The sequence below is a fragment of the Ictidomys tridecemlineatus genome, chromosome 9 (genome assembly GCF_052094955.1).
Source record: "Ictidomys tridecemlineatus isolate mIctTri1 chromosome 9, mIctTri1.hap1, whole genome shotgun sequence".
Taxonomy (NCBI): domain Eukaryota; kingdom Metazoa; phylum Chordata; class Mammalia; order Rodentia; family Sciuridae; genus Ictidomys; species Ictidomys tridecemlineatus.
In genome coordinates, this window is record NC_135485.1 from 7,395,799 (window position 1) to 7,419,604 (window position 23,806).

Here is a 23,806-nt window from a genome sequence, read left to right on the forward strand (position 1 = left end):
AAGTGAGTATCTGTCACTCTTTGTTGTTCTCTTCTCCATTTCTTCTTCATGCTTTTGACTGTGTGTGTGTTGGTTTTTGACTTTCACTGTGAGTTGGCTTTTTAAACATCCTCCAGTGAGCACTTTTGCAGTAGCCTGGAGCTCACGTTCAAAGACAGTTTTTCCTCTCCTGCCATTCATTGATTTCTAAAATAACTACACGTTTAACACTTACAGATTAAGTCTCAACCCACCCTCTTTTTACCTGAGCCCAAGACTTAATCTATCACTCGTATGTCCTATAATTTTTCACAACTAATATATTAAAAAGAGAATTTTCAATGGAAACACTCCCACAACACCTTTTTCTTACCTCTAAGTGCTATCAGCATTTATTCTGTTTTAGAGACCAAATGTCTACTGGTCATTTGCAAATTCCTTATTCCCTTCAAAGTCTTCATCCAATATATCACATGCTCTATTACGTATACCTTGAGCTTATTTTATTCAACCACTATTTACTGTCTCCAGTGTTGCCATCATTACTTCACACTGGCTGTCCTGGGGTTCTCCCAAATGACTCCCCTCTCCACTTTCACTCTTGCCTTCCTGAGAGTTTATAATTATTTTGTTTCTTGTTTTCTATTTTTTTATTTGAATGAATGCAAGATTCTTTGATGAAAAGGACTTTTCTACTTTATTTACCAGCATATGCTTTGGCCCTGGACTCTAAACTATGTTAGTCAGTTTTTCATCATTATGACAAAAATGCCCAACAAAAATAACTAAGAGGAGAAAAAGTTGATTTTGATTTAAGGTTTCAGAATTTCAGTCTGTGGTGGACTGATTCTATTCCTCTGAGCCTAAGGTAAAAGAGCATCATGGTGGAAAGGTGTGGTGGAGAGGCACTGTCCTGTTCTTAGCCACCAGAAAACAGAAAGAAAGGAAGGGGATATAGGGAGATGAACCCTTTCAGGGAATGCCCCCAGTGACCCACCTCCTCCAGCCACACCCCATCTGCCTACACTTACTACCCCACTAGTCCAATCAAACCAGGATGGACCAGCTAAATTACATGTCTCATAATTTAACTATTTCACCTCCTGCATTGGCACAGGAGCTCATGGGGAACACACTATATTTAAATCATAGCCACCTAACACAGTGTAGTTTGTGTTATATATGAGTGTTAAATGCATGCATAGTGAAAGAACTAATGCATATGGTTTGAAAATGTATCTTAAAAACATTTGTGGAATAAAAGCATACAACAGTATGAAAATAGTGTTCCTTTCATAAGATTCTTTGATTAATTCGACTCAAGAGAGTTGTGGATATAGTAAGCACAGAACCACCTGGCTGAATATATTCTGGAGAGTATTTTCTTGGTTGTGATATAGGATTGGTATTTGTTGTTGTTGTTGTTGTTGTTTTTAAGACTTTTTTTTAAATGTAGATGGGCACAACCCCTTTATTTTATCTATTTATTTGGTGCTGAGGATTGAACCCAGTGTCCCATGCATGCGAGGTAAGTGCTCTACCACTGAGCCCAACGCCAGCCCAGTCTAGCTTTTTGATAATAGGCAAGGGTCTTAATTTATCTGATACTCAATATGCTATTATCTACAATGGTTAGATTTGACCGCTATGTTTTCATGCAGAATTGATATCCTGATTTCATATCTAATTTAAAGCCCCAAAGGATTGAGTATTAACATCTCATATGTTTACAATTGGTCTTCTGTACCCAATCAAATAAATCAAACCAGCTTCCATTAATGCCTGGAAAAATCCTCATTACCTGCCTTTCTATAAAGAGTCACAACTGACTTTAAGAAGAATCTCTGCTGTGTGAGACCTTTTGTTTAATAAATTATGAATATCTGTGTTTGGAAAATATCTTTCAAACACTCCAGTGCTGTATTGCAATCTGCTAGACCTGGATTGTGAGAGTTGGTTGTTGACTATTCAGAAATTTTGAAAACCTCTTGTTAAATATTGGTAGCTTGAAATTGTCCATAGAAGCAGCCATAGAAGTCAACAAATGCCACAAATCTGGAATTTCTCCTTGTTTTGATTTGTTCTGTTTTCCTTTTCCCCCTGAAGGGCTGGCTTACTAGCATAACACTGCCTGTGACATTTTTATGTCACTAGAACAATTAAGGAAATCTATCATGTTCTTCTTCAGGGCAAGAAACAAAAACAATAGAAGGATACTAGTAGCTCACTGCTTACCTCAGTTCCCTCATCAATGCCCCCCTTGCCTGATTTTCATAATAGGACTGTACACTTCATGATGCTGTCTCCACCACCTACATTTTGAACCTGGAGACAGGAGACCTGCTTCATTCCCTCCAAATAGTTTTTCTCTTTCTTATCATACTTCTGCTTTCTTTCTTTTGTTCTTTCTTTCTCTCCTTCTCCATGTCTCACTCCCTCCTTCTTTTATTCTTTCTTTTTCTTCTCCTTTCCATTCCTCATTTTTTCCTTTTACTACATTATTCAGAACCGAAAGCTTGGAGTTCAGATGTGCTGCATTGTTTGGAGCAGGACTTTATACTCACCTGTGATATTTTAAGTATGCAACTTAAAAATATCAAAACTACAACTAGAAATGGTAACGGAGCCAGAGAAGACATGCTATTGGAAGAGGAGCATTGGAAATAAACCACCAATTATCCCACACAGGAGTGTGTAAGTGGAGAGGAATGACATGACCAAAGTATGAAGTAGGACAAGGAGGGATGGAATAAAAAGGATGAACCTGCTTCACTGTTCTGTCCCTCTTTTAATGGGACATATCTGCATATATGTTGCTGTATGTGCCTTCTGAAGATCTTGTGAGACATTTTGAGGGGAGTCAAACTTGGATTTTTTTTCCTTTGTCCTTTTTTGGGGGTGAGTTTGGGGAAGCCATGTGACGTGTTGGCTTGCCTTTAACTAGAGGAGACAAAGTGAAAACACTTGTGTTTTCAGAGACAAAGGGAAGTGCATTGTCCAGGGCTCAGGAACAGTGAATAGAGCCAAGGTGCTAGAGGTGTGCTGAAAACCACCATGAGCCAGGAAAACAGGCAGCCAAGGGCCGCTAGGAGGAAGGACTGCTTCTGTGTCTTTCCACTGGTCCCCAAGGTGTGTACAGTGAATTGACAGTTGAGCTAAAGATACCAGAGATCATCACTAAAGAGGTCACACACGTCCTGTGAGTGGACATATAAAGGGCGTCTTTCTCTCTTTCCTTCTCTGACCAAGCATAGGGCAAGGAGAGCTGGAGAGTGGGCCATGTCCTGACCCGCATCCCAGGCTTTAGGAACTCTGAGTCGGCTCTGGAAAGATGAGAGGGAACTTAGAATCACCTGCTATTCCTAAGATCATAAAACTTCCTATATGTTTTATCACAGAGTTTGGTCTCCTGGAGCTAATTAAAGTAAAAAGGAAGTGAGGGAAGCAGTCAGTGGAAAACGTGCAGGAATCAGAGTAGCTTAATAGGATGTCAGAACATCAGGATGCAGGGGGTTCAAGCGGACCCCACCTCCCTCTGTGAAGGAATACAGAACCCCAGCCTGTCAGTGGGGAGCCCCAGGTTGAAATATTGGAGGAATGACTTCATCAATAAGCAACTTCCAAGGACCTGTGCTTTTGTTCTGAGTTCTACCATTACTCAAATGAGAAATGGGGTAGCAAATGATTTTTTTTTTTGATGCTTAAATAGTCTCAGTTGTGAAATAAAAGGTATTCCCCTGTGATCAAAGGTATGGAGACATTCTCTATGGAAGCTGATGGATGGATGAATGAACAAGGAAATCATGAATGAGAAAGAGCACAAGAGCACGGGGCATTGATCAAAGAGGCAGGTGACAGAGGTCAGAGGCAAGCGAGGGTTCCATTAGCTCTGACACTAGCTGTTGTGATAGGAAGGACAGAGGGGTACCAGTGCCATGACTGATAACAGTAGCTGGGGACGAATGCCACGAAGTTCAGGTTTAAGTTTTGGGAGCTTTTGCATGACAAAAAAAAAAAATTCACTACATTTTCCCATTGAAAGCGTCTTACTCTCTGGCTCTGGCAGCTCATGTGCTGTCAGACCACTGAATTATATCAGGAAGGAACTTTGCACATTTTCAAACAACCTATTTTTAGGATTGTGAATAATTACACCAGATGGCTGTTTAAATCTGTTGGCATTGTTTCTACTGTACATTCATTGTTTAGAAACCCATTTTGTTACATTTCAAAGTGAAATACAAAGTTGCAATAGTCTACAGATCTAGTGTTGATCTCCTTTGTAAGTCTTAACAAGCTTCCACTGAGAGGTTAACAGAGATGCTGCTATGAGAATTTCAATAAATTATGTTGGCAATGAAATCGGAGAGCTTCCTCCAGAACAGAATTTCTATCCTCCAATGCTTGCTAGGCATGTGCATGGGGAGTGTATTGCACCTGTAACCCCTGTTTCTGTGGTTGTCTTCATTTATTTTATTGTGATTTCCCAAAATTACCCATGGTAATTTTATCAGGGTGATCTCAGTCACTGGCCTTTTAATTTTCTGCAGCAAATGAAAATATATACATTTTCCCCCTTTTTTCTTCCTTTCCTCTTCCCTTCCTTCTCTTCCTTTTTCTCCTCTTCCTCTTCCTTTCTCTTCCTCCTTCTCCTCCTTCTCCTTGTTTTCTCTCTTTTTTTCCTTTTATTAATTTATCTTTTAAGTTTCTTCTTTTATATATCCTGATTGGTAATGTACAATGAAAATTTTGTCTCTGGTAAACTAGCAAATATGTCATAAAAACAGAGAAAGCAGAATGGAGTTATTTACTTTTAAATTACTAAATGTATCTATGGTTTAAAAGAGTGAATTCTTATACTCCGTCAATCTAGATGCTGGAAGACACATGGAATTTGATGCAGATGAAGGGGACAAGTTTTTAGATCCATGTGTCACTTAATGGCGTTTCAGTCAATAGCAGATTGCACATGAGATGATAAATAACACTTGCCTCAGTATGTATTAGCGGTACCATCCAAGTTTATGCAAAAATTGGCTAACGACTCATTTCTTAAAAAGTATCCCTGTCACTAAGCTATGCATGACTGTATAATAGAGAATAAACCCTCAGACCTACCTTCAAATAGTGTCTCTCAGATATGATCTGCATGATGGTCTTCACTGATTGAATGAGTTGTCCATTTGCCTTATGGCTACACAACTGAGAAATTTGTCAACCAAAAACTTAGCAACATATTTAAAGCCAAGCACTACCTGATCACATGCAAATGGAGTTTGAAGAAACTGATTTTGTAGAAGTTAACAGCAGAGTGGCAGTTACTAAGAAGCTAGAAAGAGTTGGAGAAGGCAGATCAGTGGGTACTCAGGTAGGAGTAGTAAGTTCTGGTTTGCAGTTGTGTGGTGCATGACAATAGACAGCAATCATTCACTCTGTTTTTGAAAGCTAGAAGAAAGTATGTTGAATGATTTCACCATGAAGGAATGATAAATATTTGAGAAGACAAATATGTTTAACCTGATTTAAACATTACACAATTAATGCAAATATCAAAACATCACACAGTACCTCATTAATGTTTGTAATTTTTAGGATTTTATGTATCAGTTAAAAATTTATACATTTATTAATAGCTTTTCAAATATTTATGCACTTTATTTTTCTTTAAGGGAGAGCCACCTTGACTTAGAGAATTATTTTAAAATGTTGAGAAGCAGTATACAGAAATCACAACAGGAAATTACAAGCAGAGGAGAAACTTACAGACTTGGCAGCTTAAAGAGCAAAGAATTGTATAGCTCCCCCCCCAAGTAAAGATTTTGACAAATTGTATGTCTAATCTGGAATATGAATCCATAATGAAGTGTTTTGCATAATTCTGATCAATAATTCATTTTTAAATTGAAACAAAGTAAGATTAAAATAATAATTACAATGAATCCAACAATTACCTCTGATTTAAGTAGGTTTTCCTCAAAGTTTAGAAAAATTATAAAGAAAAATTCATTTACCATTATCAGTATAAGTTAAAAGAATGTTGTCTTTGTCATTTTCAAATAACATTAATGCTTACCAAAAAAAAATCAATAAATCCTGCTTAAAAAGCATTTTTACTAAAAAGTGATAACAAAATGACTAATACTTGAGGCAGAAAGTAATATTTCCTTTATCACATTATAAAAATTTCAAAAATATAAAATTTTATGCTGAGTAGAAATGAAATTTAAATAACTGAGAATAAAATGATCAAACAATTTTCTAGAACTCTATAACTATCATTTAAAAAATATTAAGAAGCATTAAATGGAAATATTTGAGTTACACTAAAGAATGTAAACAGATATTTAGACTATACATTTTCATCAGAAGAATTAATTTACAAAGTTTTCAACTCTATCCAAATTAATGATACTTATGAAAATCAAATCTTAATTTAAAAGTCAATAAAATTTAGGAAATTTAAGAAAACTTGTCTGGAACAGTCAACATGGCAAAAATGCAAAGAAACAGTGTATAAAGCCTTGTCTTGATTAAAGTTGAAAAGTTAACATAACTAAAATTCAAAGACAACAATATGGAAATGATGAAGCAAAAGCAAGTTTTCTATTTGATAGAAAAGTCAGAGATTGGAATTTGTTTTGAATTTAGAATGTGATAAAGGCAACAATTCAAATAACTGTGGTAAAGAATTGTTAAAAAATGGAACAAAAATGTTGTTTTTGAGAAAATAAGATTTGACAGTATCTTTGTATTTATATCAAAATGACTTACCCATTCGTTTATATGCCAATGAAAAATTTAACCATCTAGGAGACCTATACAGACATTAATTTATAGGGAAGGACTTCACAAGTCAGGCTCTATAATCAGAAAACAAAAAATGAAAATACTAATAAATTAGGCAAATAAAGAGAAATATAGCATCATAGAAATAATTATTGAATACTTATAAAGCAAATGGCTATTTAAGAAATTTTTAAAAGATATATCATGAAAAGTATTAGTATTGTCCACATGCCAGAGAATTCTCATAAATTAAGGGAGGAGAAGACCAATATTTGATATTATGGGCTCAAGTTCAATAGGCAATTAAATACAGAAGGGACAAAATGAGTTTTATAGAAAGAACCCATGTGCTAAAAATAAGATGGCTCTGAGAGGTAATAAAAGGATCCTATTCAGTTGTTCTTCAAGTATTATCAGTTGTCTCTATGGGTCAGGAACAAGGCACCAGGGATAAGGCAGAACAGAGAACATGGGCATGGCCCACAGATCTGTTTGTAAAAGGGGAATCAATAAAAATACAAGATGATTTCAGGTAACAGTAGGCGCTACTAATGCAACAAAACAAGGTCCTCTGACAGTTGTTGGGACTGGAGCAGAGACTTCCTTGGCCAGGGTCCTCAGGGAAGCCCTTGCTGTGGTGGTGATATGTAAACTCCTCCAAAACAGGATGATCATCAGGGGCATCCTGATGATCTGAAGAACGGTGTTCCAGGCAGAAGGTGGCAGCTGCAAAAACCCAAGAAACAAAAGAACAGGGCAAATACCTTTAGGAATGTGAGATTCTCTAATCCCTGTGGGAGCTTTGATTGGCAGAGTATGAAATTGGATCAGGCAGGTAGAAAGGGACCCTAACTAATAGGACCAATTAGATTTTATTCCAATAGCAACAAGCCCTTATTGAAGGATTTTAGTGTGGGCAATGATAAGATGAATTCATTCCCTTAAAGGGATCTCTTGACAGCTCTGTGGAGAACGAATGGGCAGTGGCAAGAACATAAGCAAGAGATGGGAGGTACAACTCCACACCAAGCAAGATAGAACTGTAACAAAATAAATGATCACTGACATTTTTCATTTATGATATGGACAAAAATTGAAATACATAGTATAGGGAATGTAAAAATGAACATTCATATGTATGTATGCATGTATATCATGTTGTATATGTACACAAATGTATACACACATTGTCTTATTTTATAGAACTATTTAATTAGTTCAGCCACATTTATTAAAGTTCTCCAAAAACAGCTGCTTATACTCTGACCTAGCAATTTAACCTCAAAAAGAATCATCCTAGGAAAATAACTGAATTGGTTCCCAAAGATTTTGTACTATAATTTCATCCAGAATTATTTAAAATTATGGCAAAGCAGAAGTGCCTGAACTAACCTTCAAGGGATAATTGGTAAGTAAATCATGCTTTGTTACTTTCAAAGATTGATTATTCTGAAGTCATTAAAAATGATGTTGCAAACCTTCACTTAATGAAATGAACGAGCTTTGAGTGATCAATTTCATTAATACAAGCCTCTACACATACATGCAAAAAGCATAAACCATTATAAGCCAGAACATTAATAATTATAATTTATGAGTATAAAATCATTACCTAATTTTTGAAGCATTTGTATGTCATGTTATCATCATGTAATAAAATGATAATTGTAAAAATTTAAAGTGAATGAGTAGAGAAACAGCTGTGTTTAATAATATGTTACTAAAATCATATGACATTGCCACTGAAACTACTTGTGTTTAATATGTATTATAAATGTTTCTAATGACCAGGCTTAAGCAAACAAGCTTACATTATTAAGAAACTGACTTGTATAGGGCAGCGCCTTTGTGACTAAACAGCCATAAATGCCTTTGTGTACCACCTGCACCTTGATAGTGGTCTGGTAGACGCATCCATCAACTTCTCTGAAAGCATAATTGTCATAGTGCCACCACTGAGCCACAGACTAGGTTCCCTTGAGACCTGGATGACCTGCAGCTCCATTCCACCTCTGCGGGTTGGTAAACTCTTCTCCTTTATTTTAAACCAGGTCTAGAATCCTTTTCTTTAGAAACCATCAAGGCAGAGTTGAATGTCGCTCCCAGGAATGCTCCTATTCAGTCTTCCTTTTCCCACATCTCTGGAGGTGTACCTGTCCTCCCTGTTAGACCATGAACTCCCAGAAGGGGAGGAGGTGCCAAGTCACCTCTGTTTTTCTTAGGATCTGGCCCAGTCACTAAAACACAGTAGTTGCCAATTATATGCTGGGTGAACTAAAAGAATGAAACATTGCCATATTTGTATTCATTACATGGTTGCATATAACACATTATTTTTGGAGTAAAAAATTTATATATTAGTTTTTAAAAATCAATGAGTGGGCCAGACGCAGTGGAGCATGCCTGTAATCCCATTGGCTCCAGAGGTGAGACAGGAGGATCACAAATTCAAAGCCAGCTTCAGCAACTTAGGTGCTAAGCAATTCAGTGAGACACTATCTCTAAGTAAAAAAATAAGAAATAAAAAATAATCAAATACAGCAGGGAATGTGGCTCAGTGGTCAAGTGCCCCTGAGTTCAGTCCCTGGTACCAAAAACACACACACAAAAAAAAACAATGGGTGGAAAAATATTCAACTTTATTTTTACAACCCTGAGATACTACTGTACTCATACTAGAAGAACTAAAATCTCAAATACAAAAATTGGTGAGGATGTGAAGAAACAGTAACTTTCATTTCATGCTGGTAGGAATGCAAATGGCTGTACATATTTGTACCATATAACCCAGGAATTGTGCTTCTAGGTATTTTATCCACATGCATTGAAAACTTAAAGTCTTCAAAAGCATTACACATGCATGTTTATAGCATCTTTATTCATATCTGAGGTACATCTATTCAATGAAATCATGTTTCATCAGTTTAAAAAAATACACTCTCACGGTACAAAAGGATTTACAAGAAGCTTCCATGTGTACTATAGCGAGGAGCGAAATGGGAAAGTATGATTCCACTTGACTGTGCATTCCTCTGAAGAAGGAAAACAACATACACAGGAGCAAGATCCATGGTTACCAGAGTGTGAGTGGAAGAAGGGGTGGATGGATAGGCAGAGAACAGGGGGATTTTAAGGAAATGATCTATTTTTATAATACTATTATGTATATAAGATGTTGTGCATTTGTTAAAACCCGTAGACCTGTACAACACAAACTGTGAAGTCTAATGACAATCACACAACAGTGTCTCTTCCTCAAACACATGTGCTGATGCTAATATGAAAATAAGCTGCTGAAGGAGGAGGGGTGCCTGAGAGCTCTTTGTCCTGCTTGTTCAATTCTGTGAACCCGAAACTGTTTGAAACAATAAAGTCCATTAGGTCAAAGACAAAAATGTCAAGAACAACTTGGTTGGTTGTTTAACTGAGGCTTATTCTAGAAGGTTTTTTTTTATCATTAATTTAATTTTCTCCTCAAGCTCATGTGCTTCATGCTTGTTCTTTCTACTGCTTGGAAATTCCCTTCATCGTGTTGCTGGCTTGTTTTTATAGCTCTTACGAGCATGAACTGAAATATACATCCTTTCCTTTTCACCTTATCAAAGGGGAAGGGAGGAGGGATGGGATGGGGAGAGACAGTGGAATGCCTCAGACCTAACTCTCCTGTGTACATATGAGAATGCACAACAGTGGATCTCACCATCATGAACATCCACAAGACACTAATTTAAAATAAATAAATATATTAGCAGAAATATTAGTAGAGGAAAGGGAACAGGGGAGGGAGGAGGGGAAGGTAAAATCCTGAGTACTAAATTAAAACAAATTGTATTCCATACATTTATAATTATGTGAAATGAATTCTACATCTTACATAATTAAAAAGAACAAATAATAAAAAATGCAGTGTTCATGCTTGCCTTTTTGCCTCTATCTACCCAGTGTCTAGTCCAATGCGTGTCAGTGTCAGTGAGTGTTCACTACATATGTATCCCTTGAAATAGAGGCAAGCATGCAAGTTCCATATGGAACCCTGTTTAGGTGGTTCTGCGGCTCAGAGTTAATCCTCACTTTTTCTGTACATGAGTTCAGAAGCTCCCGTGAAATTCTTTTCTTCTTCCAATCTCAGCTTGCTTTTGTACAAAATGAGGGTTTTAGAGTGCATCGGGTCTGAAGTTCCCGCTAGCTCCAAAATTCCACATTCTTTTTGCTTCAAAAGGATTGAGTTCCCACTGGAGAGCCCCTAATTCAGATATATTCTATTAGCTGCACAGTTTCCATGATGATAAATATCAGTTCAGCATACTGGAACCACCTTTCTCAGAGTGACATTGTCACACATCTGGTCAAATAAATTAATATTCCCATCTGGATCGATGCTTCTGGCAAGAACAGCTAGTAGTAATGCCGCATGACCCATGCATTATAAAACAGGAATGTGTCATCATTTTGAGCCATCCGGCAATGCAACTGTGAGTGTTCCATTTCCTGTTATTTCATGGAGCCCTGCATTAACCTCCACCTGTTGTCCCACGTCATAAAGGGAGGCAGAATCGCTCTCATCTTCGTGAGACTGTGTGTCTCGTTTATTCTATCTTGTTTCTGTGGAAAACGTCAGCATAGACGGGATTGGTCATTATTTTTGGTAAACTATGTTTCAATATTACAAGAAATGACTTCTGTGATTTGAAAACTTTGTGGATGTGAATACTGAGAGGAGTCTGGATCCTGAAAGGATGGCGACGTCACTCCAAATTGCTGCTCCCTCTGGAAATTGACAACCTTCCTCAAGTCCTGTGATCTGGGTATGTGCGGGCTTTCTCCTCTGAAGGTTATTGACTCATTTGTTTCCTCTGAAAAAGCAATCTCTGCTAATAGCGAGAAGATGACTGGGTGGAGGTAGTAATCCCCTGTTTGTGTGTATCTGCTGTTGCTTTGAAATTCAGCCTGGTTGATCATGATGGATCATGATATTTTGAGCTGGCAATTAAAACTGTCACATCTCAAGGACTTTACCCTTCACTTCTCTCTCTTGCTGGAGGTAAAATGGTTTGTGGGAGGTGCGTCCCTGGTAACAAAGCAATGGATGCTTCATAAAAGACAGTCTTGTGTGCTGAGAAGCCCTAGAGAGCCCACATGCCAGAGTGGTAACTGACATTTAGGGACCTCTCCAACAACAATGCCGTGCACTCCTGCGGTTCTCTCTCTACGGGAGCCTAGCAGGGGAAAAACGTTAATGGTGAAAAGTGAGAGGGTGGAATTGAAGAGAAGGGATTAACTACTAACCCAGGTCCATGTAAATGCCAGAAGACTCGTTTATGTTTCCAAATATAAACGAGGAATAAAATTTCCTGCTGCGGTAGAAATCATGCGTTTTGAAATGCCTGACACAGAGTATTTGCTCGGTAAACATTAGTTTTCTTCTTTATGAAAAAAAAATCAACTTCATACTCTATTTGCTTGATTCCAAGACCAGCAGTATTTTGGAGAGTTCTCAATGTGCATAAAACCTAGGAGAATCTGGCCAGAATGAGGCATTGTCTCTAATCTCCTAGAATCTTCAGTCTCCCGAGGGAGGCAAGAGTGCACACACACACGCTCTAAGATTAAGTGAAATCAGTGCTAAGGAGAGCTTTGGCAGGGCAGTGTTAAAAGCCCACGTGTGATTAATTGGAGGCAGAAAATTGTAGAGGCATCTTTGAGAGGTGCTATTTGAGCCAAGCTTTGCAGAATGCTAGGAACACACGAGGAGCAGACAGGCTGAGAGGATAATAGGAGTCTAGTCTTAATGGCAGAAAAATTCAGGCTACTCATTTAGAGGTATTTGCCATATAGAAGGGGGTTGGAATACCAGATCTAAAAGGAAAGAAAGAAAAGGGAAAAAAAAAGTGAGCCAACAAGAAAAAAAAAAAAGCCAAAAGAAGTTGGAAGGGAAGGATGATTTCTATATTGTTCATAGTATTAGCTAAAGCTGGAAGGGTAGACCAAGATGAAATCATGAATGTAATTATTGCTGTTCCCTTTAGTTCCAGTTTTGTTCTGGAAGTAAAGACGCACAAAATGTAAGAGATCATTGTGTCTGTTGAGTTTTGTTTACTTGCCTAATGAGGAAAATGACTTCCATTTGGAAGAGGAAAGTTTACATTCTAAAATTGGCCACAAAAAAATGTGTGCATGCTCCCCCCCACACACACCACACACACACACAACACAGGTACACAAGCAAGAGGCTAGATGTGATTACTGAAATGATTCATTGTACTACCGTTTAGTATGCATAATATGTTTTTTATTATGACCTGAGTATCCCTAGCTATGTGTTCCTGAGTTGAGACTTTTAGTGAGCGAGAAGTCATCAATGACAGGTTTGCTTGGTGAGTGGAAAAATAAAACTTGTAAAGTTATTCATTGAGAAGAGTGAGTTGACAAGTTAGTTCCAGGGTTGGTAGGAAGCCACCTGAGAATCAGAGAGCAGGGGCAGGTCGGAGGTAGACAATGAGTCTGACCCCAGTGGTGGAGTTAGTTAGGAGGCAGCAACTCCATCATACCATCATACTGAGCACTTAGAAGCTTCTGCAAGCCTCTGGCATCAGGGAGAACAATTCTTCCCCATCTTCTCAGATGACTCACTAATGGAAATTTTACAAGATATGATTTTGATGGGTTGAAACATTAGGGTCATTTGTATTCCATGCTATGATCTGGACACCCTTCAAGGATTTGGAAAGAAAGAATCAATCCCTTATAAATCTTGAATTCTAGCAGAGGAATCCAACAGTGAGGAGAGCTGACGCCCAATAGTAGGCAGGGAACTCAGAGAGATCTCAGAGAAGAATTATCCAAAGAAGACCTTCCTTCTTCTTCCACTTAAGTGGAAATGGAGTGGAATGAGGCAGTGAGCCAAGAGATATCAGGGTAAAAAACACTAATATTTGTAATAATGACAAAACTAATCCAACAATTGAATGCTAAAATAAAGCTTAATATGCAAGCACCTTGGTTTGCCCAGGAAAGTAATGATTTACACTTGTTGACCCTTAATAAGTATGGTAGCATTCTACTTTACTTTTATACGTGACCTTGTATGACCAATAAACTTTATGGTTCTTCTTTGTACAACAAATTCATATGTAATACATTTGGTAGTTCTCTTTTTGACAATCTCTCTCTCTCTCCACACACACATACACAAACACACACACACATGCTTACCTTTGGTGTCTGTAGCTTCCCCTTCATGATATAAATCTAGGTTTCTACCAAGAGTCAAGAAGCATTCCATTGCTTTTCTAAACTGTCTCCATTTATGACTTCAACCACATTTTTTTGTTTGTTTTAAAAGAACAACATTTATATTCAAGCTGTAAATTTATGTTACAGAGCACTCATTGTTCACTCTCTGATGAGTGCAGAGGTTAAGTAGATGGAGAACATGAATAACTCCTGCTCCCACAAAGGATGGGAGAGGAGGACATGGTTCACGAAAGGCAACTCATAACATAATTTGGCAAAGGTCTAGGATGAGCAGAGGATCTCAGGACCACAGGGCAAGTGTTTCTAAATTGTGCTGGGGACCCTGAAGGGAGGTCACACTGCATAGTTTGCTTTCCTTCTTGAAGGTCAGGTGCAGTTAATTAGGTAAAAGAGGGAGAAACTGTTCCAAAACGTGTGCCTTGATAGGTATAAAGTGCAGAAGAGCCCATGGCATGTAACGCAAGGCAAACCTTCTTAGAGAAATGGCTAGAGACAAAGCTTGTGATTGAAGCAAAGCCCAACTAATAAAGAACTTGTGTGATGATCCCTGTGTTTGAATTTTATCCTAGAGATAAAGAAGACTCTTATTCTACACTGGTGAGTGGTATAATCAGGTTTTGGAAAAAAATAATCTGATTTTTAAAAATTTTTTTTTTAGTAAGGAGAAAATCCCCAATTGTTTTTTTTTTTTTTGAGATATAATGTACATACCACAAAACCCACCTTTTTATGGAGGTGTGATTCAGTGTTTTCTAGTATATTTCCAAAAATGTGCAACCATCACTATTATCTAATTTCAGAAGATATTCATCTTTCCCAATAGGCATCCCACCCTTTCTAGATCCTAAAAATCTCTGACTTTTTATGTCTGGATTTACCTATTCTGAATATTCATATAAGTGGCATCATGTGATCTTTCTTCTTTCACTTAGATTAATGATTCCAAATTCCATTCTCACTGTAGCATGCATCAGTAGCCTGTCCCTTCTGACGGCTGGAGAGCACTCCATTGTGTGGATATGCCAAGTTGTGTTCATCCAGCTGTCACTTGATAGACCTCTGACCTGTTTGCACTTTTTGGCTGTGAGTGTTGGTGCTATGAACACTTATGTACAGTGTTCCTTGAATCATGGTGAGTTATGTCACATTAGCTTGTCAAAAATTGAAAATACTCTTAGGTAGAAAATGCATTTGCTACATCTAACCTACCAGGTATGACACAGCTTAGCCCAACAGTGCACCATAGAGAGGCAGCGGTTTCCCTTTACCAGAACGTGGCTGGCAGGGAGGTGCACTTGCTGCCACTGCCCAGCATCACAACACTGCACATGTCTAGCACAGGACAAAATTAAAAGTCCAGAGTCTACTGCATGTGTACACTTTCACACCATCATAAGTCAAGAAATCATAAATCCAGCTCTCTCTCTCCCTCTCTCTGTCTCTTTCTTATTTAGAAGGCAATTGGCTAGCATTTGAGTTTACTCTGAGGAGTATCATATTAATTAGGCCAAGAGGGAAATAAGGGTGTACATCTCTCTGTCTAGATCTATGATAATGCATAACTTATAATTCATGTTCTAACTTGTTCTTGAGATGGGTTAATGAGAATAAAATAAGAGTAGTTTTAGAGTGGCACAATCAAAAAAGCTTCTCTCATGCAACCTCCATTTGACTAGTACCTTCTGTGTCTAATACATGTTTGGTGGTGTTCAGCCTTATGCCTGCTGAAGAGGGAATGCAGGAGTTCAACTCATCGTCTTTAATTCATGCTTCTGGAGTTACAGCAGACAACTGAAGATTGTAGCACAGTCATATAATTGTAGTGTAGGCATAAGGGTAGGGGAACATCTGACTTGAAAAGGGAGTCAACCCTTTATACTTCCATAAAAAAGGCTTTGGGTGGCAAGAAGTTACATTTGGTGGGTTCTTGAGATCAAAACATTGAGAAATCCCTGGATATCTTAAAAAAATATTTAATAATATATAAGAAATCAAGTCACTAAAACTGTGGAAATGCATTTAATTAGGGTTTCCTTTCAGAGCACAAGACTTAAGAAATAATTCCTAAGAGAGAAAAAGGGTTTCCTAATGGATAAAGATGCAAGCATTTTTACCATCTAAACACACCTGAGCAGGTCTCTCCTGCACATGTGGGAAGCTCTGCTCACAGGAACTCAGCTGCAGAGAACTCGTCCTCCACGGGGAGCACCTGCAGCACTTAAGGAAAAACATCTAAGCACCGGGCTTAGCTGCGGACATCAAGAGCTCCAGGTCAGAGTGTTAGGAGAGAAACCTTGTCAGGACAGTCCACTGGCTGAAGGCAAGGAGAGTGAGCGTATCCAGGAAACAAGGAGTTCACAGTCCCCAGGTATAGTATCAGTTTTTGTCAAGGCAAATATTATTATTATTAAATATTATTTGTCCAAGATTTTCACATTTTTAGAGGACCGTTTGGGTCTTGCCATCCTAAGCAGGCCTGAGTCAGGATGGAATTCAGTTTACTGATTCAGCAAACATTTGCTGAGCAGGTACTATATAGCTGTTGGCACTTTAAAAAAAGCACTGTCAGTACAATAAAGAAAGCCAAACTCCTATCCTTACAGAGTTGACTGACTTGTTAAAAACACAAATATACTAAAGGGAAATTGCATTTAAACCAAATTCTCAGGTAGTTACAGGTGCAAAAAAAAAATGTGACTGACAGTCAATATTTCATATAGGAAAATTTGATGTATCATCAAAAAGACATTCTTTATTATTTCTGTAAGAACTGGTTCATAACTGAGATCTTAAATAGGAGCATCCTGGGTAATGCATCTGATAAGGGACTTTTCTCATTCTATAAGATGGGATAACTATAATTATATGGGCACTTTCTGTGAAAGGGGTTTCCTTTTTTTATTTATTCTTTGTGGTGCTGGGGATTGAACTCAGGGCCTTGTTCACGCAAGGCAAGAACTCTACCAACTGAGCTATACCCCCAGCCCTGTGAAAGGGGTTTCTAAGTCTCCCATTTTGATAGGCTTAATGCTTATGAGGCTAACAATAGATAGCTAGAGGAACTAATGAATAAAAATAAATGAAAGAAAAATATGAGTACCACAGGTATTGATTATTCCATGACAGTTATGTCACCTTCAATGTCACATTTTTTGAAATGTTATTATTAATTGACTGATAATTACATATATTCATGGAGCAAAATGTGATGTTTTGAGATATATATTTATATTCATATATATACATATATATACATTTTATTCACATACACAATATATGTGAAATGATTAAATCAGGCTGATTAATAATCCTACCACATCAAATACTTAGAATTGTTTTGAATGATGGAACATATATAACCTACTCCTTTAGTAATTTTAAATGTGCATTGCATTATTATTTATTGCAGTCAAGATTGTATGCAAAACATCACTAAAACTTATTCCTCCTGTGTCACTGACACTCTGAGCCCTTGATCAACATCCTCCCTCTCCCCCAAAGGTTTGGTGACCACCATTCTACTCTGTAGCTGTATGAATTCAATTTTTTTTGCTGCATTTTTTTTTGTGTGTGTGTGTCTGGCTTATTTCATTTAGGCTACTCAACCAACCTAGAAATTCTGACCCTAAAACATTACTAAATCAGAAAAATGAGAAATTATACCCCATTTGATTCAGATGTATGAAATGTCAAGATCATTGTACTGTCATGTGTAACTAATAAAAAAATAAATTAAAAAAAAGGAAACAATGGGCAGGAGACACTAGGGAAGAAGGAAGGGGAGAGAGAAAAGTTGTTTCTCTTCTTCTACTGATAAGCCTCGGCAGTAGCTGGAGTGAAGGCAGGACCTGGGCAGAATAGCTTAAGATGTCTATGGACTAATTGAGTTTAATTTACACTTACAAATCTGCCTTTATCACAACCGTATGCATTAGTTTTGTAATTCAAAGTAAATTCAATGAAGACGAGGGAAGCAAGGTAGTGTTGAAATCAATCTAATATTGTGTTAAATTAACATATTTTCAATGTGACATGAAGAAAAATTCAAACATGAGTTACTTTTTTGAATAAACAATGACAGTAAGTCAGAAAATATAAGAAGGATGTGTTTGAGGTGAAGTGGAGAGGGTTTTAGCTGGATTTTTCTCTTTTTTGCCATGCAGGGACAAACATATCACTTCAGAGAAAGATGAGCATATAATTTGCAAATGGAAAAGGAAAATAAATCATTTGAAATGTTGTGTCCATTGCTTCTGCAGAGCTATTGCACTTTCAGAAACCTTTCCTGAGGCAGTAATTTAGCAGCACTGCAAAGATGAATGTACAAGGAGATTCATCTCAGTTTTGTTAATCAAAGCAATGGAAACAAGCTAAATGCTCATCAATATTGGATACGTTATATAAATGATGGTTATTCATGTAATGGAATACTCTGCAGTCTGTACGACATTTGTTGCATATTTATTTTTTACATTGAGTTGGAAAGATGCCCATAACATATTGTTGAGTGTAAAAGCAATGGAATAATCTTTCTTATACAAAAAAAAAAATGTATCTGTTAAAGGGAAGGGGAAAAATACAAAGAGTAAGAAGAAGAGCATTTTCAAGAAAGAGAAAACAAGCAGATTCTGGAAGAGAGGGCTTACGTTTGATGGCCCAGAGAGCTGGAATCTGTCATTCATGACTTTGTAGGTTTGAAGGCGTTTCTATAGTTAACAGCAATTGGTGCGCATGTGTGTTCACTCAGTGTTAGTGTTGCTTAGTGGATATGAATTAAATTGTGGTCTCTCCTTCAGAATTCAGATGTTGACACCGAGCCCCCACTGTGGTGGTGTTTGGAGATGGGTCCTTTGATGGGGTTTGTGTTTAGGTGAGGTCCAGGATGGACCTCAGGTAGAATTGTGTTCTTATAGGAAAAGCAACCAGGGAGTCCGTTTCTCCTTTGCTCTCTGCACCACTGGAGGACACTGTGAGGAGGCAGCCATCTGCAGGCCAGTGAGGGAGCCTTCAATGGAAAACCAAATTGGCCAACAGCTTCCTTTCAGTTTAGGGCCTCCAGAAATAAATTCCTGCTGCTTCAGCTGCCCTGTGGTGTTTGTTATGGTCGGCCCAGCTACCAACACACACTCAATACTGTTAGGTGTTTATTGCCATATCACAGGTCACCCCAAAATTTAGTAGCTTGAAAGAGTGAGCTTGATCTCACAGTGATTGTGGGACAGGGGTCCAGAAAGAGCTGGGCATGGGGGTTGTAGAGAAGAATCCCCCTCTATGGTGACAGAGTTGGTGAAGCTCTGACTGGGCTGAGGCTTTGACATCTCCTATGATGGGTCACTAGCCCTGTGTTCCTGGATGGCTGCTGGTTCTGCAGGCCTCAGCTCTCACCAAACGAGCAGCTCTGACTGACCTGGTGCTTCTTCTCAGCCATCGTCTCCACCTTGGCCTTTGTTTCCTATCTACCATGGGTAAAGCCTTCATACAGGAATTTGTGGTGAGGCATCCAGCACCTCATTAGGGGGTTCTTCTTCCTGCCAAGGAGGGTGTAAGCTACCTAAGAAATGAAAGTCTAGAGTAATTAGTGAAGAACAAAAGATAAAGAGTCAGAAAGAATAGTTTGAAAGGGAACTTGGACCCCATGATAGATCTAGTCCACACAGGAGGTAGAGCTAGTCAGTTAGAAAATGACTCCTGAGGTTTATTTAAGGGGTACATCAAAGGCAGGGATAAGCTTTCAAGGGTTAAGTCTGGCTTTCTGTTGTCTTGCAGTCAGCAGGTTGATTGGCATCTTGGCAGGTCACACCCATCTCAGAGGGGCTGTGCGGCTACAGCTGGTCACCCCATTTCCAGTGCTGTGTGGGATCTTTGGCAGAGCTGTGGGGGACGTTCATCTGCATCAGGTGGTCTATCCATGTGGGGGTGCCACAGGAAGTTTCCAATGCCAGACGTATGCCCTCACTCGCTGCAATGCTAGCATAGTCCACATATAGCTCATGGACGGCTCTTGATGGAATTCATCTTTGGCCATTTTTTGAAGTATATGTTTAAGATATGAAGTGAAGATTGGAGACATGCATACATTGGGTAATAACCATAATAATCAAACTAAAATACCCATTACTTCACTTACTTACCCTCTTTCCTCCTCTGTGTATGTACGTGTGTGTGTGTGTGTGTGTGTGTGTATGATAGAACATGTGAGATCTGTCCTCTTTGCAAATTTAAAGCATACAGTTGTACCCCTGAGTCAACATCTTCCCATTTCCCTGCCCTCATCTCTGACAACCACCATTCCACTTTGTGCTTGTACAAGCTTGACTATTACAGAATATGCATTAAATATGTGATCAGGGGATATTTGTTTTCCTGTGCCTATTTCAGTTCACTTAGTCTAATGTCCACCAGTGTCATGTATGTTGCAAATGACAAGATTTTGTCTGAATTACATACACTTGCACACACAAGCATGCATATAGTCACAATTTTTATCACCATACCCCTTCAATGTGTCTCATGTAGTCTGATTGTTTATCTTTCTCTCTGCATCTCATGTGCTCCTAAACATAAATGCATTTGGTCATTCCTCCTGATTATTTTGCTCTTTATTTTCAAGAGTTTCTTTTGTATCATTTTTACATTTTGATTGTGTTATGGTTTAAGTATTAGGTATCCTCCAAGAATTCACGTGTTAGACAGGGCAAGAAGGTTTAGGGAAGAAATGATTGGATTGTGAGAGCCTTAACCTAACCAGAGCAGTAATCCTCTAAAGGAATTCACTGGGTAGTAACTGAAGGCAGGTAGCACGTGGCTGGAGGAGGTGGGCATTGAGAGTCTGCCTTTAGGGTATATATTTTGCATCTGGGGAGTGGAGTCTCTCTCTCTGCTTCCTGATCATCCTGTGAGCCACTTCTCTTGGCCACCCTCTTTGGCCATATTTTTCTGCCTCACCTCAACCCCAAGGAATGGAGTTTGTTGGCTGTCTATGGATTGAAACCTTTGAAATCGTGAGGCCCCGAATAAAATTTTCCTCCTCTAAAATTGTTCTTGTCAGATCTTTTAGTCAAAGCAGTGAAAAAACTGACTAAAATAGATGGTCTCTTTTTCTTTACTCATTATTTGATTTCCAATTTGTTATTTCTTTAATGATTCATCATAAAAATTATTCTACATTTTGCATATTATAATTTCAATGTCTAATTTTCTCAGTGACAGTTAAATATGTTGTTCATTACATTTGCTTATGGTCAATCATTTTAACTAAATAGTTACCTGTTTACCATTTTTTAATTGGGAACTCATTCTGTTGTTTGAGTTTGTCAGTAGAAAGCACAGTTACAATGATTAAGAAATAGGAGTCGGGGGTTTAAGTTACGGCTCAGTGGTAGAGTATTTTCCTGGCATGTGGAAGGCCCTGAGTTCAATCCTCAGCCCTTCATATAAATAAATAATGAATCCACTGACAATTAAAAAAATATTAACAAAATAGGAATTTAATTATACAAGAAATAGAAATTTGAGAAAATCGTATTTAAATTATAATTACTGAGGTAACCACCATATGAACTATTAAAACTGTCAAATAAAAAAATAGATTAAAGAAAGGCCTCATTTTGAAGAATTCTTTAAATGGTGTAAAATTAGATACTCAATATATAACATACTCATAGTATTACATCTAACACATAGATATATCAAAATAATAATAAACTCATCTTTAAGAAAAATCTATATTTTATAAAGTTGCTAAACTCAACTATGTGATAATTACAAGGGGAACACATAATGTAAGTATTTATAAATCTTAGAAATTAATGCACAGTAGGTTGATTTGTAGCATTAGTTTAGGCTGCCATCTCTGGAAAACTGTGCTGTTCACACAGACTTAGTTCACACAAAAATTATAAAAATATTATTTCTGAGTACTCCTTGGTTCATTAGAAATTATAGGAAAAATCTAAACATTAAATAAATAAAACAATATTGACAATAGGCAATTTTCTGGAAAGCAGATACTGAGAGGAGCATATGATCCTCCCTGGGCCAGCAGGTTGGGGGATCCGATATTTTCAGGTGAGCTGGGGACCTCCAGGGACATGGGGTGGCCTCTGATTGGTATCATCATGTGAGAAACAGAAGCGAGGCAAACAAGTCTTCTGAAAAAGAGAAACAAACAGTTAAACAAATGACCATTGGTGACATTCAATAAAAACAAGTGAGAGATATTAGGAATGAAACCATAAATAGTGACAGAGCAAATAAAAAATGAAAACTCAAATGCTCCATGCATGTCTGTTTGCCAAAACGTTGGAACTCAGAAGGAAATTCAGAAATTATTATTTACTAGAAAACTGTCACAAGAAAATGTAGAAAGACTGAAAAACACTGTAACAACTAAAGGAATCAAATTAGCAGTTGCCTGAAATGGAATGAGATAGGAAAGACAAATGAATCATAAACATACAGAGACAAGAAAATCATGTGAAATATGTTCTGTTTCATTGCTACATGGGGATAGCTCAATGAAGAACACCATTAGATATCCTTTTACATCACGAGACTGGCAACAATTAGTAAGTCTGATGAAACCAACTATGAGTTATAAATACTGAATTGAACCCTAGTACACTGTTTATGACACCATAAATTAAGGCTTTGAAAATTACCTGAGAGTTACATATGAAGTTGAGAGTGTGAATAACACAAACCAGCTGTCTCATTTATATAAATATCTTGAAGAAGATTTTTGAGTGCCAGAAGAAAAAAAATGTTTATAGCAGTATTGCTCATATATCAAGACACAACCAATAATGTAATGTGTGGAATACTGACAGGAATAAAAGTGAATTAATTATAACATACAATCACAAGAGTATTCTTAGAATAACAAATAGTGGGGTTAAATATCACAGATGACCACAAATGATATGATTCCATTCTCTTAAATTATGAAAATGAGAGAAATGAAGTATTATATTATTACTAGAAATAGTTGTTAAATTTATTTCTGTTCTTAAACTTGATGATTACTTCCAGATAGGTTATTTGTGTTAGACAAATAGATGGATAGGTGGATAGACAAACAGAGGACAGACAGATATAATTCAGTAGTACACAGGAAAACCTCTCATATACTAAGTAGCAAATAGCCAAATAGTCTCATTTTAGATATATACATAGACAGATCTACAAATATGGCTTATTATTACATATGGGTTTTGAAAACTCTTATAAAACAACATTTCACCTGTGCTAAGTTAGAAATCTATGTTTAAACATTAAATGGAGCTAACTGGGCCTGAACCCAGCCACTCATCTGCTACATAGTATTTGGCATCCCAAGGTAAACTTTCCAACAAATTTAACCTAACTAGAGATTTAAATCAGAGATAATGCTATTCAAATTTTTTTTTTAGAGCTTTCTATGACATACACTTAACTTGAAGCTAAACTTCAACTAAAAGAAGACCAGCACAGAAATCTCTCAATGTAATTAATGAATAAATCTCAACTTAGTTTTGTCATCTACGATTTGCTGGACACGGTTCTAGGTGCTGAGCATTTATCAAAACACAGGGAGAGAGAAACAAAATCTGAATTTTTATAGAAATAGGAGGAAACAGATAAGAAAAAACTAAATAAAAAATAACTTGACGTGAAATTCATAAATACAATTTCAGCAAGAAGGCTTTACCAGCATAATTAATAGTAGATCATTATTACATAATATTCAGGATAATACAAATTGTTCAAAATTAAGAAATATTTAAAAATAGTCATATAACTAGAACCA

At 37.4% G+C, this 23,806-nt stretch overlaps 1 long non-coding RNA gene across 1 annotated transcript in view; it reads left to right on the plus strand.

Annotated features, from left to right (window-relative positions):
* The first annotated feature begins 11,321 nt into the window (after window positions 1-11,321).
* LOC144366487 (uncharacterized) overlaps window positions 11,322-23,806 on the plus strand; it is a 60,490-nt gene continuing 48,005 nt past the window's right edge. Inside the window, exon 1 of the long non-coding RNA XR_013425547.1 lies at window positions 11,322-11,570. This is a non-coding gene — a long non-coding RNA (uncharacterized LOC144366487). The remainder of the gene's footprint in view (window positions 11,571-23,806) is intronic.